This window comes from Pongo abelii, chromosome 13 (assembly GCF_028885655.2).
Source record: "Pongo abelii isolate AG06213 chromosome 13, NHGRI_mPonAbe1-v2.0_pri, whole genome shotgun sequence".
Lineage (NCBI taxonomy): Eukaryota > Metazoa > Chordata > Mammalia > Primates > Hominidae > Pongo > Pongo abelii.
The window spans coordinates 61,568,988-61,592,567 of NC_071998.2; positions in this window are offsets into that span (position 1 = coordinate 61,568,988).

The following is a 23,580-nucleotide window of genomic DNA, read 5'->3' on the forward strand; positions in this document are numbered from 1 at the left end:
TCTTGGCAATGTCAGCATCACTAAGCACCCTTCTTTAGCCCTGACATTTTTCTACATGGATTATACTGTGTAACTGACAGTGGATGCTTCCTAGGGGTGTTGCCATAATTTTAATAACATTATTATTTATATTTTTAAAGGTCCTAAATATAAATGCCTACCAAAAAGAAGTAACTTAAATGAGTGACGATACCTGGGTAAAGATCCAGAGATACTTTTAAAAATTGCATTTGATATGTAAGAATATAGTTCACTGATACAAAAGAAGAAGCTAGCTTCCAGATTTTGTTGAAATAAACTGTCCTCTCCAGCTATGTTTCATTTCCTCATAATTGACAAAGCCATGGATATAAAAAAGCATTTCCAATAAAACAATACAATGTAAGAGCACAGATGAAGGGCAGGTTGTATCAGGCATTGGTATCAGGGACATAATAGGGAGTGGTGAGAACTGTGGTCTACTAGGGCGTGGTTACCTGTATAAATAAAGTCATCATTGCTAAGTTCCAGCTCATTCTTGCCATGTTGTAAAGTGAATCATCTGTTGCTCCTTGTTTTTGTGTGTGAAATCATCCAATCTTCATATGTTGACTAAAAAATAATTTTGTTTACAGGCAGTATGCATTCCAAATAAAACACATCTGCCGGTCAAATGTGACCCTCGGGCCTCCAGTCTGCAATACATGCTCTTTATATTCACCAACGGTTGGAAACAGGACTCTCAACATTGATTCTATATAAGAAGAGACTGAGAAATGCAGCCTTGGAAGGAGAGAGTATGTAGGTGAATGTTATTTATATGCAAAAGACAAATTATGTACAGAATATAGCTATGCATACAGATTAAGGGTAGATCAGGAAAGTCAATTGAAAACTATGTCTTGATAGAACCAAAAAAAACATATTTCGAGGCAGGTGCTCTAATTAGTTGTTCTGTTTCATTTAGACAGATTTGATTCTTTACTGATGTTATTAAATCTATGGATATTTTTCTTATTAGGAAGAGAGGCACGGAGGAAAAATTTATACTGATATAAAAATCCAAATTCAGGGCCAGGCACGGTGTCTCATGCCTATAATCCCAGCACTTTGGGAGGCCGAGGTGGGCAGATCACCTGAGGTAAGGAGTTCGAGACCAGCCTGGCCAACATGGCGAAACCCCTTCTCGGTTTAGTATAAAAATATAAATTTTTAGAAATATTTTTAATGTTTTTATATTTTTTATAAAAATTAGCCGGGCATGGTGGTGTGTACCCCATAGTTCCAGCTACTAGGGAGGCTGAGGCAGGAGAATCCCTGGAACCCAGAAGGAAGAGGTTCAGTGAGCCGAGATCATGCCACTGCACTCCAGCCTGGGTGACAGAGTGAGACTCTGTCTCAAAAAAAAAAAAAAAATCCAAATTCAGACTTTACTGCTTAATTTCTAATTTCCAGTGGCAAGTAGGGAAGAAGATAGTGAGAGCTGCACAATGGAAAATAAGAGGAAAGAAGCACAGGAGAAGAAATTGGAGGTACAGAAGTTTGAAAAGATTCTCTAGTACTCTTTCTGTAAAATTAATGAGTCAGGGGGAGAAAGTAACAATGGCCAATGAACTAAGTTACAGCAGAATAGAGAACACGAAGATGAAGGGAAGGGACAGGGAATTAGATGAATAAGATCCTTATGAAACAGAAACCCCAGTATTTAGATCAGGAGTCAGTATTGGGAAGAATGTCTGGACTGCTAATCCTATGAGTCAGGATAAGTAGCAACACTGTAGATTAAGCTTAGGTCTTTAAAGCTTTCATTAAGGTATGAATTTTACCAAGAGGTTCCATTAAGCTTCATTTTTTAAAAAATTAGTAAAACAAACCTGTTGTGGGAAGTCTAGGACCCCAAACGGAGGGACCGGCTGAAGCCATGGCAGAAGAACGTGGATTGTGAAGATTTCATGGACATTTATTAGTTCCCCAAATTAATACTTTTGTAATTTCTTATGCCTGTCTTTACTGCAATCTCTAAACATAAATTGTAAAGATTTCATGGACACTTATCACTTCCCCAGTCAATATCCTTGTGATTTCCTATGCCTGTCTTTACTTTAATCTCTTAATCCTGTCAGCTGAGGAGGATGTATATCGCCTCAGGACCCTGTAATAATCGCATTAACTGCACAAATTGTACAGCATGTGTGTTTGAGCAATATGAAATGTGGGCACCTTGAAAAAAGAACAGGATAACAGCAATTGTTCAGGGAATAAGAGAGATAACCTTAAACTCTGACCGCCGGTGAGTCGGGCAGAAAAGAGCCATATTTCTCTACTTTCAAAAGCAAATGGGAGAAATATCGCTGAATTCTTTTTCTCAGCATGGAACATCCCTGAGAAACAGAATATGCACCTGGAGGTATAGGCTTATAAACAGCCGAGACTGCAGAGGTGAAATAGACTCCAGTCTCCCATAGCACTCCCAGGCTTATTAGGAAGAGGAAATTCCCGCCTAATAAATTTTGGTCAGACTGGTTGATCTCAAAACCCTGTCTCCTGATAAGACGTTATCAATGACAACAGTGCCTGAAACTTCGTTAGCAATTTTAATTTCGCCCCAGTCCTGTGGTCCTGTGATCTCGCCCTGCCTCCACTTGCCTTGTGATATTCTATCACCTTGTAAAGTACTTGATGTCTGTGACCCACACCTATTCGCACACTCCCTCCCCTTTTGAAACTCCCTAATAAAAACTTGCTGGTTTTTGTGGCTTGTGGGGCATCACAGAACTTACTGACATGTGATGTCTCCCCCGAACACCCGGCTTTAAAATTTCTCTTTTGTACACTGTCCCTTTATTTCTCAAGCTGGCCGACGCTTAGGGAAAATAGAAAAGAACCTATGTGAGTATCGGGGCAGGTTCCCCGATACAAACCTTTACTATGTACTGAGTGTGGGTCAGAAATTAAGTCACAATTCCTGTCTCTAAAATACCTACAATGTGTTAAGGGATAGAAATATAAATAGAAACAATACGGTAATGAGGAAAAGCACAGGGTGTGTTGGAGCTCAAAGAAGGCAATGTGTACCCAAGGCTGCTATACACCATTGCTCAGGCTGTGAACTGCATAAAACCAGGAGGTGTCATTCATATAAGTTGGAAGTAAACGGCCCCTGAATCTGTGTTATGTGGCAGCTTCACGCATCTAAGACCAGATTGGCACCACATAAGGCTTTTTATTATTATTTATTTTGGAGGGGGAGGGTGTTAGGGTTTTTGTTGTTTTTGTTTTTAAGACAGGGTCCCACTCTGTCACACAGGCTAGAGTGCAGTGGCGTGATCATAGCTCACTGCAGCATCAACCTCCTGGGCTCAAGTCATCCTCCTGCCTCAGCCTCCCAAGTAGCTGGGACCACAGATGCACACCACCATGCCTGGCCAGTTTTTTTGTTTTTATTTTTGCAGGATGTGTCTTGCTCTGTCGCCCAGGCTGATTTCAAACCCTGGGCTCAAGCAATCCTCCCGCTTCAGCCTCCCTAAGTGCTGGGATTACAGGAATGAGCCACTGTGCCCAGCGCATAGAAGGCTTTTTGGAGGAAGTGGCTCCTAAACTGAGTCTTGAAACTGTAGAATTTAGCCAGATAGAGGTTGTTTGGGAGAGGGAAGATCTCATTCCTGATAGAGGAACTTGTTAAAACAAACAAAGAGAATAAATGTCTTTAATAGTTTTATCATTGTCATGTTCAAGGACATTTGCAGCCAAATAGCAAGTCATAATTTTTTTGTTTTTGAGACAGGGTCTTGCTCTTTCACCCAAGCTGGAGTGCAGTGCTGTGATCTCAGCAAACTCCAGCCTCAACCTCCCGGGGCTCAAGCAATCCTCCCACTTTAGTCTCTCAAGTAGCTGGGACCACAAGCAGGTACCACCATGCCTGGCTAATTTTTTATTTTTTGTAGAAACAGAGTCTCACTATGTTGCCTAGGCTTGTTTTGAACTCCTGGACTGAAGTGATCCCCCTGCCTTGACCTCATAATTTTTAACTGTGAGGTCTCAGCGGGAAACAATAAAAGCTCTCTCACTGGCACTCAGATTTACTGAACATGATATGTGTTAGAAAAATCTCCAAACAGAATATCTAAACAGGTTCTTCCCATGGAACAGAAATGAAGTGAATCAGAATGGAGTGGAGGAAACACAAGAATTAAAGATGGTGTAACGTATAGCAAGGACATCACACATGGAAAACTGTTTGCTTATGCCCATTTACTTTAGAGGTATCTAAAATGCAGAGGCATCTTGTAACTGGTGAAGTAAATGGGCATAAACACACAGAAAACCATAACAAACTAGAAAAGCCACATAGATCTGGAAAGGAAAGAAACACTAGAAGGGTTTTTTCCCACAACTCAAAGTCTTCCTCCTCTGAACACCTTTTCACTGAACAACTCAATTGTCAATGATGCCTTATCTACTTAATTTTTTGTTCTTTCTTTACAACTAGACTATATGTGCCTTGTCACATGACTGCATTTTCCACAATGCCTTGACTATCCCATGCCATGAATGTATGTTAATGATAAGCATAAACAGAAAATAGGAAACTATATCACCAATTGCTTTATATTATATAATTACATATATTAATGATATGTGATTGTAACACCACTACCTGCAACTGCTACCATGTATGCAGTATTTATGACTGCTATCAGTATGAATTAGTTGCATATCACAGAATCTATTAATACACTGGAAAGGATTTGTGAGTAAAGTAGAGAGAAACAAAGAAATCAAGTGGTAAATTGTAAACATATATGGAAAGGCAGTATATTTACCTTATATGTCTTATATTTGGTGGCGATGAAAGAAACAAGTTACACTTTGCCACTATGTTTTGTTCCTTAAAATATAGGTGCAAGTGCTGCCACTGCATTTGGTAGAACCAAGATCAATGGCTGTGTATTGAGGGAGGTGCATGAATTCCTCATGGAAAATTTCACAAAGGGCCATGGGGAGAGGCAAATTGCTAACTGCCAGTAAAGTAGCTTTGGAGACAAGCACATTAGAAACACCCACATTTCTTTTCTACATTCATCTAAGGTAAGAATGATATTGAAATGGCTGCAGGACACCTTGAATCAACTTTTGTTTTTAGATTTATTACCTAGGAACACCAATTTATTTCTTGAAACAACTGTTCTTACTTGTGAGCTTTTACTTGTTAAAGGACAATGAATTTGATTAGCAAATAATCGACAATCTGGGCATTGCTTTGCATTATAAATTGCTAAAAATAAAGTCACTCCACATTCACTGCACTCAAAGATAAACCACTCATCTGCAATACAGTATACTTTCTAAGAAGAAAAATACTCCAGAATCTGAAGTGATAGCCGACTCTGCATATGATTATCTTAGCACCAAGCCAAAGGCATATGTCTGTACGAGTATTTATATATTTCCTTCAAAAATTAAAATAAAGTTAGAAATAAAAAATCATTAGGGGGAGGCATATCGAAAGGGAAAGGTTTCAGACAAAGATAACTGATTAGAGGAGCTAAAATGGAAGACATCATAGGAAAATTAAGTTGAAATGCCCAGCAGGCCTTTGAAAATGGAGTTACGGCCAGGTACAGTGGCTCAGGCCTGTAATCGCAGCAATTTGGGAGGCCAACTCGGGTGGATCACCTGAGATCAGGAGTTCAAGACCAGCCTGGCCAACATGGCGAAACCCAGTCTCTACTAAAAAATACAAAAATTAGCCAGGTGTAGTGGTGGGCGCCTGTAATCCCAGCTACTTGGGAGGCTGAAGCAGGAGAATCAGTTGAATCTGGAGGTGGAGGTTGCAGTGAGCTGAGATCATGTCACTGTACTCTAGCCTGGGCAACAGAGTGAGACTCCATCCAAAAAAAAAAAAAAAAAAAAGAAAGAAAATGAAGTTACAGTTTTGGAGAGAGTTCTGTGTGAGGGCATATTTTGGGGCATCATGAAAATATAGTTGAGTGTTGAAACTGGGGAATGCTAAGCAAAGAACCAGGAGTGAAAACCATGAAAAACTTTTAAAAACATTTATATTTAAAATCTGAGAGTGAAAAAGAAGCCATCACGTAACTGGAGAAGAATCAGAAGTGTGAATTCAGTATGGTTCGAAGCCAGGGTCAAAGGACATAAGGAGATCCTGATGATGAAAATGCAGCAATCAGATGAGGGCCACACATTAAGTATGAGAGTTCTGAGAGAGGACAGCGCACTTGACCAAAAGCTATTTGGTTGCTTTGTCTTCAGATAGTGAGAGCTAATCTTTAAAAGTAGAAGAGGAGGAGCTGGGGTTCTTGGAAATGAATGAGAGACTGAGGGCCTTCCCACAGTTGTAAGGACATGGTAGGCAGAGAGAAATTTCATGGAGGCATGAGGTGCAGGAAAAAGCAAGCTGGGAGGAAGGAAATGACAGATGGAGGTAAACATGACCAGAGATGCAGAGCAGTTCCTGCAAGACTGCCATGATCTTTCCTACACATCTGGAAGTGAGAGAAAGTAGGATTGAGAGACAGAGAAGAAAAATCAAATCATGTGTGGCCTCTGTGAGAGGGAGCTTACGGTTGCACGAAAGAGAAGTAAATGGCTTGTGGAGCTGCATTAATGGACAGACTGAATTTGTGTGAATCTGTAATAGGCTACAATAGGCCTAATTCTACCTTTTCCTCCCTTCAAGAGGAGCAGAAGGTGAGAGAACAAGAGCTGAGACGGGTCCAAGGATCATCAGTGCATATGGTTGACTGAGGTGGGCAAACAAGGGAACTGTGAGTGGGAAAAACAAATCCCTAACATCATAGAGACTAGAGGCCAAAGACAGGGATATATGTGATAGACAAAAGGCACCCAGTGATGTCAATATGAAGGCAGGCTGGAGTGATGACTGGTCTTAGTGGTGGCATGCAGTGTGGATAGTGTCAGAGGGAAAGATCCCCAAAGCAAAGTAACATCCATTGATCAGAGCTAGTTTCCAGGCTACTGTTGAGTGGCTGTGCTATCACAGAAGGCAGAAAGTCAGGTGACAGACGGGTTGCATAGGTTTTCAACATGGAGATCAAAATCATTAAATGAGAAAGGACATGGATAGATTAGGCATTAAAAAATAGAAGCCGGGAGCAGAAATGTTAGCAGCTATGCAGTGCAGTAATTTTATGTCATGCAATGGTAAATATTTCTCTAATAGAGTCATGTACTACATTATGGCATTTTGGTCAACAACAGACCACATATAAGATGGTCTCATAAGATTATAATGGAGCTGAAAGTTTTCTATCACTTAATGATGGCATAGCCATCTTAATGTCATTGTGCAATGCATTACTCACATGTTTGTGGTGATCTTGGTGTAAACAGACCTACTACGCTGCCAGCTGTATAAAAGGATAGACACTATGATTACGTACAGTACATAATACTTGATAAGAAATGATTATGTTACTAGTGTATGCATATACTGTACCTTTAATCGTTATTTTAGAGGTACTCCTTCTACTTATTTTAAAAATGTTAACTGTAAACAGCCTCAGGCAGGTCCTTCAGGAGGTACCCAGAAGAAGGCATTGTTATCATAGGAGATGACAGCTCCATGCATGTTACTGCCCCTGAAGACCTTCCAGTGGGACAAGATGTGGAGGTAAAAGATGATATTGATGATCCTGACCCTGTGCTGGCCTAGGCTAATGTGTGTGCCTGTGTCTTACTTTTTAATTAAAACATTTAAGAAGTAAAATAACATACTTTTTAATTGAAAAGGCCTGTAGAATAAGGATATAAGGAAAGAAAATATTTTTGTACAGCTACACAAACTGTTACTATTTTAAGCTAAGGTTTATTACAAAAGAGTCAGGAAGTCAAACAAAATTTAGAAGTTTATAATGTAAAACAATTAAAGCTGACGTTAATTTATCATTGAAAAAATAAAATTTTATAAATTTAGTATAGCCTAAGTATAAAGTGTTTATGAGGTCTAAAGTAGTGTATAGTAATGTCCTAGGTCTTCACATTCACTCACCACTCACCCACTGACTCACCCAGAGCAACTTCCAGTCCCGCGAGCTCCATTCATGGTACATGCCCTTTACAGGTATATCATTTTAAATCTTGGATGGAGGAGTTTTACTGTGTATTTTCCATGTTTAAATACATTTAGATTCACCAATATTTAACCATTGTGTTACAGTTGCCTACAGTACCCAGTACTGTAACATGCTATACAGTTTTGTAGTCTAGGAAGAATAGGATAGACCAAGGGTCCCCAACCCCTGGGCCATGGACCAGTACCAGTTCATGGCGTGTTAGAACTAGGCCACACAGCACAAGGTAAGTGGCAGGCAAGAGAGCGAAGCTTCATCTGTATTTACAGCCACTTCCCATCACTTGCATTACCACCTGAGCTCCACCTCCTGTCACATTAGCATTGGCATTAAATTCTCACAGGAGCATGAACCCTGCTGTGAACTGTGCAATGCGAGGGATCTAGATTGTGTGCTCCTTATGAGAATCTAATGGCTTGTGATCGGTTGTTGTCTCCCAAAACCCCCAGATGGGACCTTCTAGTTGCAGAAAAACAAGCTCAGGGCTCCTACTGATTCTACATTATGATGAGTTGTATAATTATTTCATTATATATTACAATGTAATGATAATATAAAGTGCACAATAAATGTAATGCTCTTGAATCATCCCAAAACCATCCCTGCCTCCCTACCCCTGGTCTATGGAAAAACTGTCTCCCACAAAACCCATCCCTGGTAACAAAAAGGTTGGGGACCTCTGGGTTAAACAGCATAGCCTAGGCTATACCATCCAGGTTTGAGTAAGTATACTCTACGATGCTCGCACAATGGCAAAATTGCCCAAGGATGTGTGCATTTCTCAGAAAGTATTCTCATCGTTAAATGACCTACAACTGTACATTAAAGACCTAAGTTTTCACACATGTAGACAGAATCTTGTGTCATTCATGTATTAGGAAAACCTATCTTTTCCCATACTCAAATATTCAACTTAAAGAAGGCCCAACAAATACTCTAAATATTCTAAAATATACTCAACCCAGGCCCTAAACTTCACTGGGTTTGTAGATTTTTAGCTCTTGTTTCCCCTACCTTTAGGACTAGCACACTAAGGCTTGGTTTTTAGTCTCTTGGAGCGTCACATAGGGTTACCTTACATTAACTTTTATGAGGTTTTCATTTTCTGTTTACCTTACTTTCCTTAAACTATAGGGAGCTGTATTTTTGTTTTGTATTGAACAGAAAGGATCGCTTAAAGCAAAAAAAAAAAAAAAAGCTTCTAACAAAACTTCCTTTGCTAACAGATGTTTTATACTGAACCAAGATACGATCTTAAACTCAGTACAAGCAAAAGCATTTTTCAAGCTTAGTAGGTTTTAGGATTTTTTTCCTTCTAGATAAGATTTTTATCACACAGTCCACTGTAGATAAAATATAATAAACCTACAAACCGTCACAATGGCACGTGTAGCAATGTGTACAAGGTATCATTGTTTTTTAATCGACAAGACCACACTTCAAGGAGGAATTCTTATGCATATGTCATAGTCTTTCACAACTTAAAATACAAGAGAATAGAGCATATTACAGAAAGCGGGTGCATAAACTCAATATGTTTTGTTTTATTATAAACATATTTTCCATAGTATAGTATAAAAGCATCTGAATAGAGTGAATAATACAGTCAAGAAATTTGAAATGAAAGGGGGAGTAAAAACAAAATATAATTCTCTCACTTTTGTAACATCTCAGGCAATTTAACTTTTTGTTCAAACTCATCATTGTTTATTATTATCTAATAAGATTCCTGTCAGGATTTTAGACTAGTCCACATCAAAGATGTTTAAGAGTTAAAAAATCTGACATGTGACATTTGCAAATAATTACTTTAAAAATATATTTTCTACTGTGGAAACATCTAGAACCATATTTCTTTAGCATATTATATTTATGGCACTAGTAGTTAGAAGATATTTAAAGAAGTAATCGCTAAAATGCAGGAAAATTCTGAGAAGATGAATAATATACCTGAGAGAAAATAGCAATTTTGTGAGATTCATTCCATTCTGAGAGTATATTCTAACTAAACGTGAGGCACAAATGTTACAGGATCCTTATCTATTTCATAGTCATGAGCTCACTGTTAAAAATGCCTGCCTCCACTCAGACAAGCAGGGATGTTTCTCTTACTTCAGAGGAGTTTCTTCTATTAAGTAATTAATCTATTTTATTCCCACAGTGACTCTCCAGCCACCATAGAACTTAGATGCTACAAATTAACTTTTATCTGAAAATATTTTTAACATTTTAAAGAACAGTTTAAACTTTTATTAAATAGAAATTTCATGCATTACAATGATGAACTTGATTAATAGGGAATATTCAGAAGATATTGAACCTTGATTTTCCTTGGCTCTTTCTTATATTCTAGGTTTCTCCTATCTTCAAGGAATTAACAGGCCAGTTTGGGAGAAAGAAGCAACACAACTAAAACAGAACAATTTCATGTGAAATGCAGTGTGCCAACTAAAAATGCATTACTGCTTCCAATATGCGAGACTGGGCTGGGCCAGTCACACTGGACCTAAAAGAATTGCTGGCACCAATTGATTATTAAAACTGGCAGGGAAAAGAAAGGGGCCTCACCACTCATGATCATAAAAGTTAATAGTCATCAAGCAGTCGTCCACTTGTCTGGCAAAACAGCAAGGTGTACACCACTTCCAAGGTCTCAGGCAGGGAGTGTCTCCTCATTCTCTCATTCCAGTCTGTGTTTGACTTTGCTTTTATTAGAAACCAAATTAAAATGCATACTATGTAAAATAAAATGGAAGAGTCACTATTTGCTGGTGAATTTGGACAGCTTAGATAATTCTGAACAAATCAGATTTTGAGAAATGAAATTTCCTCAGTAGAAACAAACTTTAAAACAGAATGGTAAGGAAATCACAGACTCCATGCTTTTTCTGAAGGGGCAGGGCACTAACTTAGCCAGAGACTTTTGTGATTTGTAGGGGGCCAGCAGTGCTTTACTTGTCATACCAATTAAACATAACCTACATATATCCCCATCAGGAAATTTTCCATTCGGGGAATATTTTTCCACAAACATTCTGTTTAAACAAAACTTCAAAATCATAGTGAGACTTCCCTAATGAAATCTGCCTCCAAAAATAGGCAGTAAATTTTAGTGGTTCACATGACTGCAGGACCCACCATATGGCATTCACGTGCCTGAGATGCTGGTGTCCATCACTGGAGGAAACTGCTTAGTTGAAACTCCCATGTTGGAAACAATCTACCAATAGAACATAATTGGTTTTACATTACACAATAAAAGGGGAGAACCTTATCATACAACCTTCTTTTTTTTTTGAGACAGTTTCACTCTCATCACCTAGGCAGGAATGCAATAGCACAATCTCAGCTCACTGCAAACTCCACATCCCGGATTCAAGTGATTCTCCTGTCTCAGCCTCCTGAGTAGCTGGGATTACACGTGTGCATCACCACACCCAGCTAATTTTTATATTTTTAATAGAGATGGGGTTTCACCATGTTGGTCAGGCTGGTCTCGAACTCCTGACCTCAGGTGATCCACACACCTTGGCCTCCCAAAGTGCTGGGATTACAGGTGTGAGCCATCACGCCCAGCCTATTGAAAATTTTTAAAGCACATCAGGGAATAATATTATTTAACTCATTCCCCAAGTGGGGTAAAAAAAAAAAAAAAAGAAAAAGGTATTAAGTAATTTGGTGGTATATAGATAGAACATACCAGACAAGGTAGTAAATAGTCAGGGCTTTTTGTATATAGAAGAATGTATTTTACGTTATTCAATATCTACCACTTAAGTAAGACTCAATATCGAAAAAATGTGATGCAGAACTTGTGTGTGTCCTACTGGATCCACACAGTCAAACTCTGCAAGGTCAAGGCCATGGCATTTACTGTGCATTTTGTCCTCACCACTACCTGTTCATCTCCTGCCAAGTTCTCTAAGGATAATGAACGTAGAGGAACAGAGAAGAAAACATCTCTCTTGAATCAGATCTTTTTCTTGGAAGTTCTCCTCAGTGTGGCAATGCTGGAGGCATTTCTCCTCTAGCCATCCAGCCCCTTTGAAAACGTCTTTCCTCTTCTGCTTTTTAATTTCCTGTCTTATTACAATTATTGGCTGCTCCTCCTGCAAATCACCCTGACAACAGTCCTAGACAAGCACAGTTGCACTGCATAATATTTATTATTATATACTAACCTATTCTTTTCCAAGCTTTACTTATTAATTTCATGCTAATTTCCCAATATGTATTAAAAATTATTTATTTAGGCTACTTTTACATCTAAATACATACAGCTGGGAAAATCTTCCCGTCTTGACTTTCTATCATATTCTTGCAGCTAATAGCACTGCTCTCTGAACATACTAATAATATGAACAATATAGGTGGGATCATTTTCTCATTTTCCTCAATTCTTTAGCAGGTGTCTCTATCACAGTTTAATCTATGGGGGGCATTTGAAATAAAAAGCAAAATCAGGTTTCCTCTGTGAGAATGCAGGTCAAAGAGTAGTAGAAGAAAGCACGGTTAAAATCTTTCAGGCCTCACTCATTTGCCCGTTACTATACAAGGTATAAAAAATTCAGAAGCAATTCATTCAGGCCCCCACTGAATGAACACAGATCAACAGCACCACAGCTTTGCCACATCTCTCACACCCTTGCCAGGAAATATCAAGCCCCATCATCAGCTCAGCCAGAATCCAGACAGGCAGCCAGATTTTTAATGCAAATCTCCAGACACCGCTATTAGGGGTGCTCTTCGAGATTTTACCAGTGTGTGAGTATCAGAAAAAAAGGGAGGAATACCTCCCATGATGAGACGTTGCTATTACCTAAGAACAATGGCTCTCAAACATACCATATGTAACCGGATCAAAGGATAACTAATGGTATCAATCAATGTCAGGGTCCAGCGTGGGGGTTGCAAGAACACCACTTTACTCAATGCTCATTCTTAGCAAGGGTCTCAAATCTAGACTTTTGGCTTTCTCTCTATAGGAAAGGAGTGTTAACTTGAAGGAAAACATGTAAACCATACTACAGTTTCATGACCTGGTTCTGACTTTTATTTTCTCCTTTTGCGTTCTCTTCTTTCTCTTCAATATTATCAAAGCCCCAAAAATGGAAGTGACCTGGGCTTCTCTCAGTATGTGTTAGTCCTTGATTCCTTCTGTAATTGGTCTCTATAATGACACTATTGAGCAGATTCCATGTCTGCATACAGCAGGTAGACTATTTGCTTGCTGTGAAGTGTTAACCTAGAACTAGCCTTCGGCAACATTATGAAGGAGGCAAAACATTCTCATGAGCAGTCTCCATTTTTGCTTTTTCTTCTGTCTTGTTGCCCCATTTTATTCTCCTTATGCTCACTTTCTTCTCTGACCCATTAAAACTTACTCTCAGGCGAGAGCCTGACAACAGCTTTACATGCTCATCCAAATTTAATTTCATGTGTTGCTTAGTCCAGAGGAATGTGCACCTGAGTCTCATGTGTAACTGATAAAGATGTTTGTTTCACTCTTATAATAAAGGGAGGGAATGAGTAAGAAATAGGCTATCAACACACATATACAAACACACACACACACACACACACACAAATACACAAATTAGAACAGCAGATGCCAAGATGCAGGATGCCCAGCCTAAGACTGGTCAGTCTTCTATAAGAAGCAGGCATGAACGCACATGCATTGATGAGCTAAGTGCACGCTCAGAGAAACCAAGTGTCTTTTCAAAGACGGCTCTTCAGTGAACTGGAGAGAACTCTTTAGGGTAAAAAAGGTGCTGTGGGGGAAGCCACACACTCTAATGTAATAAAAATCCAGTGTGTAACTGATGCATGAAAGAAGAGAGGAGATATTAGGAAAAAAATCAGTTCAGAGCAATCCTGCGTATAAAACTAAGTATAACCACAGCTATTCATTTCCACACTTTTCTTCCCTGATTCTGACAATTGAAAAGCATGATCCCATCCCTTTATCTAAAGGAAAGACATTCACTTGTAGCAATTCTACAAATATCTTTATTTTCATGTAGAGTAGCAAAAAAACAAAACAGAAACAGTAATAAAACAAAAACCAAAGAAGCTTACTTTGGAAGCAGATAGACCCTCTTTGTTTCTTTCTTGGATGTTTAGGCCAGGTAAGAACTATACCCTGTTACTGACATAGACCTGGCTTCTCTCACTCAAAGGCTAATTAGGACAGCCTTTGAACAAAGCTTCTCCTGGAGCAATCTGCTGCCTTGCACAATTTAAAGCAAGGTTAATGTGACAGAATTCGTGTTTATTTATTATGCGTGTATTATATGCCAGGCTCTGTGCTATGTGTTTTATGTGTAGTCTCATTGCATATGACACTGCTTTGGGTAGTCATCTAAATATTTTACAGATCAGGAAACTGAAGAGAGGTAAGGCATCTCATCCTTGAGCTCAATGGCCACTCTGATGAGCTGGAGCACCTTACAGAGAATGGACGTGTGCATGTGAAGAGCATCATAATCACATCTTCATGGGGTATTCATCTCCTAGTACTGCATTAACAAAGTACTTCAAACTGGGTTGCTTAAAACAGCAGAAATTTATTGTCTCACAATATTGGAGGCTAAAAGTTCAGAATTAAGGCCATGCTGTCACTGAAACTGATAGGGGAATCCTTCTTTGCCTCTTCCTAGCATCTGGTGGTTTGCTGAAAATCTAGTACTCGTTGGTTTGCAGCTGCATAACTCTAACCTCTGCCTTCACGGCATCCTCCACATAGCATTCACCTTGTGCCTCTCAACCTTCACAGGACTATCTTTTTATAAGGATGCCAATCAGATTAGACTAGGAGCCCATCCTGCTCCAGTATGGCCTCATCTTACTTAATTATATTTGCAATTACCATATTTCCAAGAAAGGTCACATGCTAAACTATGGGAGGTTATGACTTCAACCTAGAAACTATGTTTAGTCCCTAGGTTATTTGCTATATTAAAAACATTTTAGAAATTAAGTAGTAGCCAATGCATTTAAACTATCTGCAAACTATCAAATTTGAAAAATCTAAGTAATCATATTATTAAGGTCACCCACTTCTCTATTTCTTCTTAAATTCATGCCCTCTCTGCTCTGGTCTTATACTGTATGTTTTTTAAGGCAAATTTTATGTGTATCTTAGCTTCCTGTCTCCAAGGGCATTTAGTTCGTGAATTTGCCTCCAGAAAGATTGATGTCCAAAGATGCACTGTGTCTAAAAATATACACAAATAAATCATGGCAATATGTGGTCAGCCCAGACCAAGATTAGGGATGAAATTTGTTAGGATTTTATGAAAATGTATGAGATTACTAATTAGAAATATATTAGAAACAATGTATAGAAAGTATTAGAAACATATTAGGAGTTATTGTTATACTTAGTTCCTGTAAAAAGTACAGATTTGACTGTCTATAAAATCTTCAAGTTTTTCTTACATATATTATTGCTGGACTGATGCTTTGTACATGAAGATGAGCTAGCAAAAAGTCTCTCGTTATGTCAACTCATCTATGAACAAATGGGAGAATGTCATGGAGTTTTAAACAGAATCTCATGAACATATTTTCCCTAATAATTAAAAACTCTTCTTAAAAATAATACATGATAGTATATAATACTTTATCATGTGGTGTAATAATTTTGGGCAAGTTTTAATTTGATTAAATCTTTTGAAAATAAGTCTGATGTGTAATTACTAGGATGTTTGATACCAACAATGAGCTCACGAAATCTTTAATAGCAATTCTATAGAGCAGATTAAACAAGCCTTTGAATATTTTTTAACAGTACTCAATTTCTTCATAGATTAGATCAAGTTAAACTTTAGTTCAATTCAATTAAATTATCCCCTCATTTCTAATTGGTTAATCTACATTCAAGAGGAGGTATACTGGTATCAAAATTATTTTTTCTACACAATTTGATCCAACTGAATTCTGTTTCAATACATAGTTTGAAGTTCTCTCTTCCCTCCAGGAGATTCCTAGTCACAGTTCCAACAAAAGTCTACCCACTTCTTATTCCTCCACATCTTCCGGGGTGCTCAGCTCTAAGCAAAGGCCTCCGAAGCTAGAAAAAGGGATGAGAGAATAGAGAAGGATATGCTCTCTTCGTCTCTTACCCAGGCAGATACCCCTTTTCCCACTGACTCCATCAAGAATTCTGGGGAAACTGAGACAGGACAATTGGAATTAACAAAACTGGAAAACACAGAACCATTATAGGAATTAAAACAGTAACAGATTTATTTTAACCAAAGGTTTATTTTTATTTAAAAAATATACACTCTTTATAAATTAAAAAAACTCAAACAATACAGAAGATTACTAAACAAAATCTAAAAGCCTCCTCTGTTTCCCCATTACCAAAAGCTGGCCACTCCTAATTTTGTTATTTCTTCAGACATATTCCAAGAATATGTGATCATATATATGAACATAGTTTTCATAACACAAAAGAGAATATATTCTCCATATTCTTCTGCAACTCTTTGAACATATCTTCAAGACAGACAGGCAAACAGATGGACAGATAGACAGACAGATTATCGCATTTTTAAAAAAAGTTAACCAGTATTCAATTCTACAGCTATATCATAATTTATTTAGCATTCCTCTTTTGATGAACATTTAGGTTCTTTCCATTTCTTTCTATTACAGACAACTTCAATAAACATCCTTGCACACCTTCCTGTGGCACAAGTTCAAGTCTGTCTATACATTTCTGGAAGGAGATGTGCTAAATAACACTTTTGCTTATGTTTAATTCTTATGGTAAATGTCAAATTGCTTTCCTGAAAGACTATACCAATTTATACTTCTGGCAGTGCTGTGTTAGAGTGCATGCTCCTCCACATCCTTGATAACACTGGATTACCATCAAGCATCTTCATATTTTCCAATGTGATTAGGAAAAGGAAAATTTTTACATTAAAAATATCAAATTGGCCTAATAACAGTGCTCATTTATAGAGTTGCTATCCATAGGCAGACCATGTGCCTATAGAGGTTTATATCACTAGAATCATTGTGTACAAGCAATTTTATATTTCCCCTTCTTGTTTAATTTGTGGATAATATTTTGACACTACCATATGGTATTTATTGTTATAAATACTATAATAATTATTATAATGTTGCATCATAGAAATACTCAACCACTGAGTTTGAAAAGCCTTGGGAGACAGGGTTTTAGACTTAGCCCAGGAGCTGGGGAAAGAGTTCATGTCTCTCAAATACCTACTGTCCTAAGGCAGACCTCTCAGCACTGCCTCCCAGACACACAAGTCTACCATGACCCAGAAGGCACTATGCTTTCTTACCTGCAAATGAGTCAAATTGGCTACTCACTAGCTTTGTGACAGTGAACAAGTTACTCAGTAACTCTTTTTCCTTTTTTGTCCTGTAAAAGGAAGAAATAATATCTATCTCTTAAAATTGAAACAAGGATTAAATAAGACGACGTATATAAAGTAATAAGCACAGTGGCATATATAGTAAATGTGTAAAATTCATAATTTTAATATTCTTGTGATATTTTGTGGGCATGTCCATTGAGGAAAAAGGTCCATTTTACAAATTCAAGACAGACAGACACTGATTGTTCTTATTCCCAAGCCTTGAATATATAATTTTGAGACTGGTCATCAATATGTGCCAATACCACTTCAATAAGGATACTTCTGAACATCAGTCAATCAGGAATTGCCTCTCTATGATGTTTAGAATTTCTGGGATACAGATCGGCTAGTCCCTAAACCCTCCTACTTCTAAAAGTCCTTTAAACTCAAACTCCCAAAAAGAAAAAGACTTCCCCAAATTCTGTACAAGATTATCCACTTACTTTGTTCACTGTGCTTTAGGAGTAGAGCTTCTTTCCCTTGCTTAATGAACAATATATTCAGCTTTTTGTTTCAAACACTGAGTGGTGGGCTTGTCCTTGAACAGCATATATGGTACATTTGTATAAGTATGTTGTTTTAAACAAAATTACCTTTATGTTACAATACTGGGTACTAACACACATGCATATACACCCATCCTTAAGCTGCTGTCTGTATTGTTCATTTATTGGATGTACAAATTCTTTTGCCCCAAAGGTAGGATTATTTGCATGCTGAAACTATCTCAGCTTTTGTGTTTTAATGCCATCACTCCCACGCTCCATTCTACCTGGCCCCTTCATGGCTTCCTGACGGCTATCATTTTTTCATGTCTCTGTACTTGTCCCCAAGCTACCCCTTCTGTCTAGAACTACTGCATCTTCCCCACACAACCACTCACTTATCAAATACCTGTTCATCCTTCAAGGCCCAACTGAAACATCTCTTCTACCCCTTAACCCTTATTCCTCCTTTTTCACTCCCATAACACTCTGTATATGTCTCAAGTCAGCTCTTGCTGTATATATTTTATTTGTGTATCTGTCCCCATCCAATGGGATTATATACTTCTTGATAACATGTACCTCTAATGTGGTTTTCAAATCTTCTATCTCCAAGACTTTACATATCAACAGTCATATATAGTGTTTCCACTCACATGTGCCATTCATATAAAAATTTATCTGCAGCCCACAGCAAGTAGAGAAAAATCTGCCACATCAACAGAGGATGTGTTCTTGTTATCTTGATTTTTGTGTCACTTTTATATATTTCAAGTTACAAATTGATTTCCCCAATGGCCAGAGATGTGGAGATTTGAAAGAGCAAACCAAATACCTTTTGTCTAAAAGCATATGGGCTCAGTGGTGTTGACAGCTTAACATACAAGGCATGAGCAGATCCATGTCACTTCACATAGCCGCGCAATGTGGGCAAGACAGCAATGATACTGTTATCCCCATTTGAGTTGAGATCCACAAGTATCTAACACACCAAACAATCCTACTGAACAAAGCAGGTCAGTCCTTCTGTTTTTAAAGAAGTTGTACAAATGCCTAAGTAAATAATAAGCATTAAATTGATATTTGCTGAGTGAATACTAGCCTTTTTAAAATCAATTAAAACTCCCATTAATATCCAAATATCATATTAAAACTGTTGCTACAGAGACTTAGTGTAATTAGTTCAATGACAACAATCTTTTCCCACATCCAATAATTTTATTTATAAAATATCTGAAAACATAGAAGTCTTTCAGGTATCTGGGGCTTCCTTATAATGAGGGATGGGCAGGATGATTAAGAGTAGGATAAAGGGAATGTTTAATTTTGTATAAACATTTCAAAAACTCTTTAGGATCATGTTATAAATTGCCTAAATTCATGTTGTACATTTCTCCTTAAAATAGGGTCTCCATATCTTCCTAAAAACAGAAAACTATGATACAACTTATTCCAGGATGCCAAGCATTATTAGCCAACTGAATGCCATGTCCTCTGTTCTTTTTTTTTTTTTTTGGAGTTGGAGTTGGAGTCTTGCTCTGTCACCCAGGCTGGAGTGCAGTGGCGCCATCTCTGCTCACTGCAAGCTCCGCCTCCCGGGTTCATGCCATTCTCCTGACTCAGCCTCCGGAGTAGCGGAGACTACAGGCGCACACCACCAGGCCTGGCTAATTTTTTCATATTTTTAGTAGAGACGGGGTTTCACCACGTTAGCCAGGATGGTCTCGATCTCCTGACCTCGTGATCCGCCCACCTTGGCCTCTCAAAGTGCTGGGATTACAGGTGTGAGCCACCGCGCCGGCCACCATGTCCTCTGTTCTAATCCACCTGTTACGTAACCATTCCAATCATGATATTCACCTGGGCAATGTCCTGTAAGGACTCTACGACTTAAAGAATGTGCTCAAATTCCTAGACCAGCAATGAAAGCCATTCACAGGTTCCCTGCCAACCAAACACTCTGGTGAAATCTCCTTCTGTTTCACTAGACATAAGCTTCAATCCAAGCAAAGCAATATTCATTTTCTGAGCATTTACTATATAAACACCAGACACCGTTTAATAGTTTAGACATATTTTCACGTGTATTCCTTACCATAGCCCCCCACCAGGGAGCCATTGTCTTAGATTTAGAAATAAGGAAAGTTAAATGATACTGTAACTTTCCTAAGGCCACACACTGTGAAAATAATGTAGCCAGAATTTGAATACTGATTCCAAGCCCTCTTAAACATAAAGCTGTATTGAATGGGTCTGTAATTTCTTACTCGATCTCTTCTGTATCCTCAATGGCCAGTGTGGTGCTGGGTACATACTAGACACCATAAATTTTTGTTTAATAAAACAAGACTGTGTCATTATTTGCTTTTTGTCTGTAAAGACGAAGGCCGCCCACCCTTCTTTCAAATACCTTTTCAAGTTCGCTTTCTTCCACAATGCTTTCCACAGCTAACCTCTCCAGCTCACTTCCGTTTCTTCCTAGCTCATGGTCTGTGCTAGAAGCTTGCAACTAATGCCCTACTTCCTTGCAACACTTATGTATCTGTCGTCCTTCTTTTTCATTTATTTTTGCTCATATGGTCTCATTAATTCTTTCTTTTTTTTTTTTTTTTTTTTTTTGAGACGGAGTCTTGCCCTTGTCGCACAGGCTGGAGTGCAGTGGCGCGATCTCGGCTCATTGCAAGCTCCGCCTCCCGGGTTCACGCCATTCTCCTGTCTCAGCCTCCCGAGTAGCTGGGACTATAGGCGCCCGCCACTACGCCCGGCTAATTTTGTTTTTGTATTTTTAGTAGAGACGGGGTTTCACCTTGTTAGCCAGGATGGTCTTGATCTCCTGATATCGTGATCCACCCGCCTCGGCCTCCCAAAGTGCTGGGATTACAGGCGTGAGCCACCGCGCCCGGCCGGTCTCATTAATTCTTAAACTTTGAGTTCTTTACACTACCCAAATGTCTGGACTCCAGTCACAGCCAATTTAAGCATTTCTGTACTAGACCGTCCTATACTCGCCTGCAAGCTTACAAGATAAAAACCATTTTTAAGCATTGCTGTTTTGCCAATTTGGAGCAGTTCTTTTTAAAATATACACATTTTCTCTCACTGTGCAGCAAATTATTATAACTTTAATCTGTACAGAGTCCCTTAAGAAACAACAGAACAGCATTTAAAAAAACAAAAAACAAAAAAAAACATCACATCGTCAAGGATCAGAAAACTGAAGTGTGACTTCCAGCCACTGGTAGCCTCTGCTTCAGGGTGATGTCATATCTGTGAGGTGAATTACCTTTGCCTTCCTGACCTGGAGAGCAAATGGGGAGGTAACCATGTGCTTTACTCCCTCACATAGCACTAAATGGAACATTCTAATAAACACGTTACTTTCTTGCTCTGCTTTTTCAGTCTTCAACTAAAGGAAGAAAAATGTATCTCATATACAGTAACCTTTATGTCTCAGCTTAAAGGAGGCAGTGGCTTAAATCTTTATGTAAATATATTATAGCAAAAGCACATATTATTGAATAAGACATCCAAAGGATATCATTGTGATACTCACCTTTATATAGCATTTTTAATGTTCTTCCAAATCTAGGCTTTTGAAGGGGGAGATTTGGGAATTTGAATCAATTAAAGAATCTAAGCCTGAGAAGGGAATTTGAATGAATAAAAGAGGGTAAAATCATGAGAATTATGAAAAGGCATGAAGTTTTGCTCTCTGAAAGCAATTTGGCAATTTAAGGGTCCAGATTAAGGACACTAATAAATGAGTACAAAATTTTTTAAGAGAATTTATGACAGAAAATTGTATGTTATCTTTTGACATTTTGATAACAGCCATCCTAAAAGGTATGAGCTGATATCTCATTGTGGTTTTTATTTGCATTTCCCTGATGATTAGTGATGTTGAGCATGTTTTCACATACTTGTTGGCTATTTGTATGCCTTCTTTGGAAAAGTGATGATTCATGTTTTTTGCCCATTTTTCAATTGAGTTATTTTATTTTGCTATTTAGTGTGACTTCCTTAAATATTTTGAATATTAACCCCTTATCAGATATATGGCTTGCAAATATTTTCTCCCATTCTCTAGGCTGCCTTTTCATTCTGTTGTTTCTTTTGCTATGCATAAACTTTTTAGGTTGATGTAGTCCCAATTGTTTATTTTTGCTTCTGTTGCTCGTGCTTTTGGTGTCATATCCAAAAAAATCACTGCCAAGACCAGTGCTGTAGAATTTTCTCCCTATGTTTTCTTCTAGTAGCTTTAGATGGACATATTAACCAGCTTGATTGTGGTAATTTCACAGTGTATAAATATGCCAAGACATCATGCTGTCAAATACATATCATTTTTGTCAATTAAATCCCAATAAAGCTGAGGGGAAATGAATTGTGTATATATGGTGTATATGTAACTTTAGCTTTAAATTATCTTTAAGGAGATGATATAAATGGCTATTTAAAAGCCATTTATGACACTACAAGCATCTCCTCAAAGCTGACAAGAAATTACTTTGGATTTTATCATGAATCTACTCAATTTTCAAAAGTCTTTCCTTCATCCTATTTTCTCTATAATGATGTGGAATCATCTCCCTCTCTCATTTCCCCCACGTGGTCATCACTTCCTTTCACTCCCTGCTCTGCTTCTCAGTCCATTTAAGGTCTTCCACCTCCTTGACTCTCCTGTAAATATCTGAAAAAGTCACCAGTGTCCTGTGGGACACAGTATTTGACACTGTTGTTCATCCTCTTTTCATAATTCTCATGACTTTACCCTCTTCTATTAATTCTAACTCTCTTCTCAAGCTTAGATTCTTTAATGAATTCAAATCCCCAAATTTCCCATTTCTCATCCTACTCTTTCTCTACCAGCACCTCCTAAAATATCATTTTCCCCTATTCAATCCAAATGACACTATCATGCTGCTAACTCCCTTTATATCTCCAACCCTCAACTTTCTATTAGTCTCCGAAACTGAAATTTAAATTATCTCTTAAATCTGTCCACAAAATTTTACTATCACTTCAAACTCTGTAAGGCCAAAACAAAACACAAAATTGTCCTTTTTGTTCTACAAACTTAACTTTTTTATTCTCTTGTATTACCTGAGTCAGTGGATGGTGTTGCCATCCACTGGATTCCAAGTAAGAAATCTAAACTGCAGAAAGGCAGTGTGGACTATGGAAAATACACTACTCACAAGTGGTTTGATATTGACACATCACTTCCTGTAACTGGAGTTCAATTCCTTATTATTATAAGGTTCTGTATGTATCTCACATTTTCATCATTCATTAAAACACCAATTAATGATCACTCAGCATGCACCCAAACCATCAAAGTTAGGTAAAGTTAAAATAAATATGCATACACATACACAAATTTTAAAATGAAAAATAATCCTTTTTACAAGTAGAGGTGATGTTGACATTTGTTTTACATTGTTTTACATGACACTGTTTACAATTTTTGTAATTTGTCACCATAATGGGTAGTTTGAATCAGATTCCCTCCATTCCTACCCTTTTCTACTAAATTAGGAAATCCAACTTACAATTATAGAGCATGGAAATTTTCATTAAGTGTTTGATGGCTGT